Source organism: Anas platyrhynchos, chromosome 2 (assembly GCF_047663525.1).
Source record: "Anas platyrhynchos isolate ZD024472 breed Pekin duck chromosome 2, IASCAAS_PekinDuck_T2T, whole genome shotgun sequence".
NCBI classification, from domain to species: Eukaryota; Metazoa; Chordata; class Aves; order Anseriformes; family Anatidae; genus Anas; species Anas platyrhynchos.
In genome coordinates, this window is record NC_092588.1 from 74,074,251 (window position 1) to 74,083,560 (window position 9,310).

General features: G+C 38.4%; 1 long non-coding RNA gene across 1 annotated transcript; it reads left to right on the forward strand.

Annotated features, from left to right (window-relative positions):
• Positions 1 to 7,744: 7,744 nt before the first annotated feature.
• On the forward strand, positions 7,745 to 8,745 carry LOC110354392 (uncharacterized). The gene is made up of 2 exons (XR_002406281.4): positions 7,745 to 7,933; positions 8,590 to 8,745. It is a non-coding gene; the product is annotated as an uncharacterized lncRNA (long non-coding RNA).
• Positions 8,746 to 9,310: the final 565 nt, after the last annotated feature.

Below are 9,310 nucleotides of genomic sequence, written 5' to 3' on the forward strand. Positions count from 1 at the left end.
ACTTTAGCCCATTCCCCCTCGTCCTGTCACCAGGCACATGGGAGAACAGGCCAACCCCCACCTCTCTACAGCCTCCTCAATGTTAAAATGCAAGTGTTGCAGTAGCTATGGCTTCTACAGACATGACATGACATATATATTTTTCATTTCAATTCATCTCAGTTGTTCTTCATCCTTTCAATAATTCTTCCCTTTATGTAATCAGCTGTACATGGCCTTCTGCATGGAGACAAAAGAGCTCCATTCTAGGACTGCTGGTGGAAAAGCAATAGCTGTTAAGAAGATATCTCCTAGTTACCCTCTCCTACAGATTTAATTTCCTTAGTTAGTACTTGGGTATACACATTGTCATATTTGCTTTTAATATAAATAGGTGACAGAAACCTCTGGCAAGACAGGGGAAGAAAGAATGTGTATGTAGGTGTCAGCAAAAGACATATCTAAGTAACGAAATGAAACAGAGGGGGAATAATCGTCATGAGAGTGGTTAAGCACTGGAACAAACTGACCAGACAGCTGTTGAAATCTCTGTCCTTGGAGGGTTTCAGGGTTAGACTCTAAGCAACCTGATTTAGCTTAGGAGGTGGGCCTGCTTGGTGTAGGGGATTGAACTGGATGACCTCTGGAGATCAATTGCAACTTAAGTCGTTCTGATGTCGTTCTGCAATTCTCTGAATCAGCACTAACCAAAGAGTAACCTTGTACAGAAATGAACTGTCTACTTCAGGAGATTCTCTAGATACTCATTTTTTCTCACTAGCTCTTAATGTAGTTCCTTAGTTATGACAACTCAGCAAAAATCATTTGCACACAAAATCAGCCTTGCTCATGTGCCATAATTACTTTTGCTCACCGCTTTGCAATCTTGGGCAGTTCTCACTGTTGGCAATGCTTGACTGGAACTATGCTGTGCTTTTGAACATCATCGTTTCAAGGACAAGATACTGACTTCTTGTTTGTGGAATACTGTTTTTTTTTGTGTGGCTTATCTTAGGGGCACTTCTGATTGGTAAGATTCACAAGGGACAGGAAAGACAGTAGTTTCTTCTTGCTCCTCAGTTCCTCCATTTTTCATCTCCCCATCCTCTATATTCAGTCTACTGCAGACTTCTAATCCGTCCCTAAGCTGTTCTCTGTTTTCCTGGATGTTCCTTTTTTATTGCTAGGGCTCACTGCTCTGCTCTGCACATTACACTTCCCAGATGCACTAGCAAAAAGCATAAAAATATGTAATGATGATGAAATTACTTATGAAGGAATAGATATTATTTCAGCCAGGAATTTCCTTGTGAAACAGTAATGTTAACCATCATATGCAGCAACATCCAACCTTTTGCTTGTTCATTTTTCTGATGCTTGTTTTTTCCTGTGAGACTCTGGTTGCTTTTCTCCACAATGCAGTTCTGGGCACTTTCAGTCTCAGGCAATCTATGCAATTTTTGAAACTATCCACATTCTATATCTAATTGGGCTAAACTGGGAATTCAGATGAAAGGTCTAAATCTTGACAGTGTGAAGATTGTTTCCTCCAACGATTAGACTCAAATTATAATCCATGGGAGTCACAAGCCTGATGTCAGAGAGTGTTTTCCTACCTGAGGGTATATTTTTCACTGGTTTCCCATGCTGAGAAGCTCTACCAAAATCTTTCTGTAGTGTTCAGTTACATGACAACTTCACCATTGACATGCATTATCTTTTTAAATTGTACAGGTTGCACATCCTGGTGATCTGCTCCTGAAATATCTCCTGTGGGAATCAATACAAATGTTCTCTTGTAAGTGACTACTGAATGGAATCACTTCTAAAGTGCTTAACAACACACGTTCATAAGGAGATGCTTTACAGGCTTGCAAAGCCTACATTTTTATTGAAAGTTTCAGCATTGTTAGCTCCACATTTTCAATTTAATTTCACAGCTGATGCAGTCCATAGTCCAATGAAAAATTCAGCCACTACAGAAACACTGCCCCTTAGCTCCCAAACCTGGAGTTTTATTCTTCTTTACGTTGGCATTTTTATGTGGAATAAATAGGGGCGTCCTTCATATCCACATGTAAAGATGTCTTCATTTGCAATTAACAGTGTAAAGGCCCAGAGAATGCAACCCCTGTTCTGGGAGTTTAGCCAACTACATCCATGCCCAGCTTGCTGATAGGACCCACACTGAAGAAACAGATAACATGATGCAACAGGGGACTCCCACCTTGCCTTGGGAGATGTTGAATCTCTCACCCTTGGTCCCCATCTAAGCTGCATTGCAGCCATATCTCTGCCTGACCATCTGCTCCACTGATCCACATCCTGACCTTGGAACATAAACTGGACTTTCCAGCTTATCTCAGACCTGTCTGTCATGGTACATTCTGCCTGGAGGTCACTGGATTATGGCTTACCCTGCTCATTGTCTCCAGATCTGGACTTGACCTTGACTTGGTGACACAATTTCCCAGTTGGCCCTGCTTCATTGCTATGGACTTGCCTGGCAATCCAAACTCTTGGCTGAACCTGCAGTCTTACTTTCCTCTAAGAAGCAGCCTGCCCTTGCTGCACCCTGACAAACAGGCAGCATATGGATTCCTCTAAGGGTTTTTATTATTTTATTTATTTTTCTTTATACAGTAATTAGCAATGCTGAGTTTAGTGCCCTGTATGTACTAACATGTAAAGAGGTTTTAGGTCCTAGAACTACTAAGACTGACTTTGCAGTTAGCATGAAGAATCATGGAAAACTACTCCAAGTTACCTCAGCCATGAAAATGAAACAGTGAATTGCAACTTCAGTGTGCTAAGTCTTGCCTCTTTCAGAGAGATGAGCTTTTAGAAGTCATGCAGACAACAATGACACTAACATGATCTGTAAACAAAACAAAAGCATTTTAGTGTTATGTAGTTTGGACTGTGTGAAAATCAGCCTTTTGTACTAGTTTTTATTTGTATATTTGACCTTATGTCCCAACAGTACCATTGCTTTTGTTTTTTTCAAGTGACAGTGAGATATAATTATTGTGAACCTACTGGAAAATTCAGTGGTTATATAAGACATTCAAAAAGCCGCTGTTTGAACTCTTCTTAACTGTCTTATTTTATCTGTTTGTAACTGGTAATTATGAGTTCAAGCTGATCTACAATTTCAGTTTCTACAGCAGTGCTGTTAAAACTTGTTTGGCTTTAGTTTGTCTTATTCTTCTCCAGTAACACTTTTAAAGGTCTGGGTGTAACACTGAAATACTCATAATGTTCTAAATCAGCTCCATTTATTTGCACTGTATTGTAATAATGGCAGCTGCCCTGACTGGAAAGTGGGACAGAAAGAAGAGTGAAGGGAAAGCGAGAGAAAAGAAGGGAAAAGAAAAGAACAACAAAAAGGGAAATCAGAAGCAAAGAAACAAGAGAAATGTAGATTGTAATAAAATAAAAATGGAATAAGGAAGAGTAAAAACAGTGGGAAAAGAGTAATTAAAAATAGAATACAAATGTTTGGTCACCAACCAACAAATAGGCTAGCAATATGTCAATTTGTATCCGGTCTGTACCCAAACACTTGACATGCTATGCTAGCTGAAAGACTAACAAGCCAGTGTGACATTTAAGTTTCCAAGAGAACAAAATACTTGAGGTCAAACACAGGATTACAAAATGGAAAAAAGTTGTTGCTGAGAAACTGCTTTTAGATAATTAGAAGTGTTCTTAGAGACTAGATATCAGAAAGAACTGCTGAATTTTAAGAAATGGTGGAATCATTAAGTAATGATTGGGGATCTGTTTCTGTAAGTAACCACCCCAAAATGGATGACTCAATACATATAAAAATCAAGTTTTAATAAGGTTATCAGTTGCACTGGTTGTATCAAAGAATAAATCAGTTCTGTCTGATAGGATCTGCCTTCTATCACAGCCTGTTTGTCAGCATTAATTCTATTTCTGTTCTTCCCATGCTGTGTTATTAAAAGCTTTTGTTTGGTTGTTTTCTTCCCTGGGATTCTTATAATTTAGCTATCCAATACTTTTATCATTTGTCCTGCTTGAATTTCTTCATTCCATGATGGCACAATGTCAACACTTTGCCAGCACTTGGACCTCCTTAGCCACAATGCCAGCTGTGATCAGATAAACTGTTATGGCCTCAGATCAACAAATGAAAAGCTTTGTATTATCAGATTAACACAGTACCTCCCCAAAAGTTTGATCTGTCAGCATAAAGACACATGGAATTTCCTTTCCTAACCTTGTTCTACTGAAACGATGCTAGTGTTTTTTGACCCATTAGAAAAAATATATATTTAAGCTAAGGAAAAAGAGATGATCGCTGTTATTTCTCAAACTGCTCCACTGGAGCCAAAATATTGTATCTTGGCATGACTTCAGGCTCTCTTCTTGGTTAGCATTCCCATTTCAAGATGTTGGGTGTCTGATGAAGGATTTCTGATTTTGGCATTTAACGGAATAATTAGGAATAGGCTGCTTATTGTAAATTGCATCTGACTCTATTAAATCTAACTCCAAGCAGCACATTTCTGATGGTCAGCGCCAAGATGACTTGATGATATTGAACAGTGCACTGAAAAGTGCTGGTAGCTATACGGCTGTTAGCCTGAATATTCCTGCTTAAAAGCCCTTCAGTCCAGATATCTATTAATACTTTTGTGGAAACATGGCACTTTATACACACATGCCTCTAAAAAAGTGATGTATAACAACTTTGCCACAGAATTTTGATCTCTGTGTCAAATCACAGTTTCACCTACCCATGAACCTAAATAAATAAAATGGGAGAATGATCTCAATATGTAGGCATGTGTGCTGATAGAGACACAATTGCATAAATGGTGGCCACTTCAGAACCTCCCTTCTTATTTAGATTAACATCATTATAACCCAGGATTTCCTCCAATAGCACAAAATTTTGCACAACTTCATAGAACACTACTATGGTTATACTGCTTGCAATCCAGAAGTTTAGATTATCTTCAGAGTTCAGAAACAATTGCTATGAGAAATTATTGACCAAATCCTTACCTCTAGAAATGATAATGAAGGAACAGCAAAACATTTTGAGTTTGCTTTTTGGCCTGTTTTCCACTCACTGAATTTTTTTTTTTTTTTTCCATCATGGTATGAATATAAGTGAGCACAAGTGCTTTCCTGATTCAGTCAAACTTTTCCTGATTCTGATTTAGACGTTATGTTCAAAGCAGGGGCATAGCTGCTATTAAGGACAGCATTGGAACAGCTACCTTCTCGCTGGCAGTGTGACAGTACTCATAAACACGTGTTCCCTGAGCAATGCATGGAAAAATTGGCCTTCACAGCAAGGGCTGCACTCCACGAGATTCTACTCCGGTAACAGTCAGCTGGAAAACACTGAAAAATAAGGCTGTCTTGAACTCTATACGCTCTGAGGTCTTGACCCCTTTTCCTTAAAATAGGTCCCTACATCTTGAAATAAGCAGAGATCACTCCTTTGTTTTAAAAACAGTCTGTTGGAAGATGAAAAGCTACTATAGCCCTGGCTCTTCTTCCCTACCCTCTCTCCCCTATAAACAAGTTCAGTAGTTTATATACATAAGAGCCAAACTGTTTTCTTTTCTCCCTGCTGTTTCACATTCGTATTTCTGCATCAGGTTTATTATATGTGTGTTTTCTAAAGGAGGAGCGGGATTGGTCAGAAGGGTTGTTCTCCCCTTTTGTTGGCACTAGTCCACCATGAAGGTGGAACTGTTAGTGGTCCAAATAGAAAAGAAACGTTTCTTGTTGAGTATTTAAGAAATCCTCTGGAAAAAGAAAAGACTCACTTGCAGTCCTTTCAATAAGGATAATATATGCAAACCTTTCACAGAATAAAATACTGCCCTGGGACTGCTAGCTGGAGACCAGATCCTCTTCTCACATCGTTACTGAACAATTAACTTGGAGGATTCATTCTTTAGCTGAGAAATTTTGAATGTTTCTGCAAAATGGGACAGTTTCAACAAAAGTGGTTTTACATTCTGCTCTGGCTGATGCTTGAGGCATCTTTCAGGAAGGCATGCAATGAGCAGCAGAATCAAGATCATGCTACACAAAGGAAGGAAATAGCCCTGCACCCTAAAACCATCTCTAAAAATTAAAATCCTTTACAAAGAGTGAAGGGGAAGCATTTCACCTGCTCCTGTGCTTGAGATCCAAAAAAATCCTCTGAGGAGCACTCTCTTGCACATGTACATTAGCAGATCTCAGAGTGCTCCTACTTCAGCAAGTCCTCTGATATTTAGACAAACATTAATTGGTCTGCTGCATTAGCTACACTCTGGTCTGCTCAGAGCTGTTAGCATTGACGCAATTCTGGATATGCTTATAAGCAGAAAGAGAACTGGGAAATATTAAAGGAAAAAGAAGCACAAGCAAATACAGAATTTCTGTATTTTCAGTAGTAGAAAGCAAATAAACAGGAATTTTATGAGTGCAATTTTGGATATAGATAGATGCTACCCATGTCTTATTTCAAATATGTCTTGCTTTTAACCAAGCTGTTTGCCTTGGTTTAAATCTGATGCTTTATCTGTGTAAGATGTGGTTCTTTGGTTGCTGATTTTTCTAATAAATATTTTTATAATAAGGTATCTTTTAAAAAGAGTTTAACGTAAGTTGTGTACTCTATAGACTTTGAACTACAGCTTCTGAGATTTACATGAATCTTTCAATATGCTCAGCATGTTTCTTAGTCTGTTCTGAAAGGTGAATTATTCTCCGTAAATTTTCCATGAAACAAAAAGAGACTATTTGTTTCCATGGCAAAATCATAGTTTCTTTTCCAGTAATCAGTTTGCATCTTTGTACTCATGACACAAACAATCTGTTTAAAAGCATAAGAAGGAAAGCATGTTGGCCATAATGAAATTGGAGGGCAATCAAACTACAGGAGATAGGTTACATAAGATATAGAAGAGAAGGTACAAAGTAGGCATAAAGTTTCAAAAATGGTCTGAGGGATTTCTGTTTTGTCTGTTTGTTTTAATTTGTCTGTTCGTTTGTTTTAATTGATTTGGCATTCTCAGACAGCATCCAAGAATGGTGGCAAATAGAAGTAAACTTGAAGACCTCACCATTTTTGTGATGTGAATTTGTACTTGGAAACTTCAGAGCAATCACAAAAATTTAAGAGACCTTTCTGCCTTATCCCTAGAAGTTAACAAACGAGCATAAATATTATATTTTCAAAGTGAAAGTTCCTATAGGCAATTCTACATTCTCCTTAAATGTTTAAGCTCTCTCAAGATTCATAAACATTGAAAGCATAGAAAAGAAAGTAGTGAAAGCTATGGTCACTTAAACCTCCCAAAGCCTTAGCAGATCAACCAGCTAACACAACCAGCTGTTGAGAATTCCAAACTGAGGTTCTTCGTTACAGGCAGCCTGTGACAGATTATTTCTGTGAATCACACCAGTCACAGAAAAAGCAAATTTTGACTTGTGATGTCAGCTGGAATTTGCTGTTTACTTTTACACTGTAAAAAGCTGATTAGAAATGAACAAAACATGTGGTGCAAGGATACAGACAGCACTAGCACAGTTCAGCCTAGATGCTTACAGCTGAAGGTAATACAGGCAGCCTGCTACAGTTTTCACATCTAACTTCAGGCTCAATTTAAATTTACTGCAAGGTTGATTTAGATCTGGATTTGGGAGATCATCTGCCTTTTAATTAGGAGATAAAGCACACATTCAAACTATCTGCTTAATTTTTTATTTCGATTTATATTGTAACATGCTTGGGTTGTGACTGAGGTGAAACTTCTGTTTTAGAGCATCAGATTAAAGATGATTAAAAAATACATGACGGTACATCACAAGAAAGAGCTTGTGAGGGCAGGAGAGGGGGCTGGAGCATCAGCCAGACTACTGACATCCACTCATACAAACTACAATCAATCTCCCCCTCAGGCTTTTACAGGTACAATTACCTTTATAATTGCCACAGGGATGGCCAGACCATGCTTGAATAAGCAAATGTGGGAGGGACCACCTAAGGTCAAGTAAGAAACAGTAATGATTTTATTAATTACCAAATTCTACATAATGAGATTTTATAAAATCAGATGTCTAGAGGGAATCTCAAGAGGTTTTCTAGTCCATCTTGTTCCTCACAGCAGCTAGACAGCTAAAGCTAGGTCTTTCCCAAACACTGTTTTCCTAACCGCTTCTCAAGAGAGACCTGTCCTCCATCTTCAAATGATGAAACTGTCCCTGTACTATCTATCCCAGTTGCTTCACTGTCATGATCATCACAAGATTGTTTTCCAAGACACTATCCTTAGTGTGCCTTGTTGCAATTTACTTCAGCGGCTATTTCCCATGCTATATTTATGCAATTAATAATTCTTGCCTCTAAAGCCTAATTCATACTCACTGGCACTTTGTAGTCTTGTGAATGTGGCACTCAATGGATTTGGGCTGAAATATAAATGTATCCTGTTTTTCTTAATGCTGAGAACTTTTATTGCACGGCTACCGTTTATGCAGGAGTTACTAGAAATAACATATGTGCTCTCTCCATCTTCCCATAACTGTGCTTTTATAGTTGAAAAGACTTGTATTTGATTTTTGCAGCTGCAGAAACAAGCAAGAAAACAAGACCCAGCTGCATGAGTGAGGAAGTGGAACAGAGGAAATAATTTCAGGCCTATTAGAAAGTGGCAACAAACTGAAGAGAGAAAAGGAAGATTTTTTCTCTCTCCAAAAGGTTCGAAGATGATACCATAAAAATGCAAAACATGACAGAAAATTATAATACATTCAAATTCTTCTTCTTGAAATGCAGGAGAACATACCATTGAAATGTAGGTTTGCTTGCATTTCTCATGACATGCCAATGGCATTGCTATCCCATGACTCGATATAAGTCTCCATGTGATTAATATGCAGCTTCTTGCCATGTGGGCAGACATGTTGGGGACTGTTGGAGCTCTGTTTTCATGTTTGGGGTGAATCTTTGTAGCTTTGTAGCTTGGAAGATTCTAGGGTGAATCTTCCTTTGTAGGAAGGTTAGTGCAGGACTGTTGCCAGTCTTCTAAGATGAAATGCTGTTCACCCATGAGAAAAAGTTCACGGTTGTTGCTTTAGACAACTGAAGTCCTATTAGATCAACTGGAATTTTCAAAGCATCACCCTTGCAGGATGGACTACATTGTTTTAACGGATTTTTCAGCTCGTAGATCCTCAAGTACACATAGCTACAAAATCTAATCAGTGTAACACTAAAGATTTCTGTGATTCTTGATGCTTTAGTGGACAAATGTATGTGATAAAAGCAACGTACATATTCCTCAGT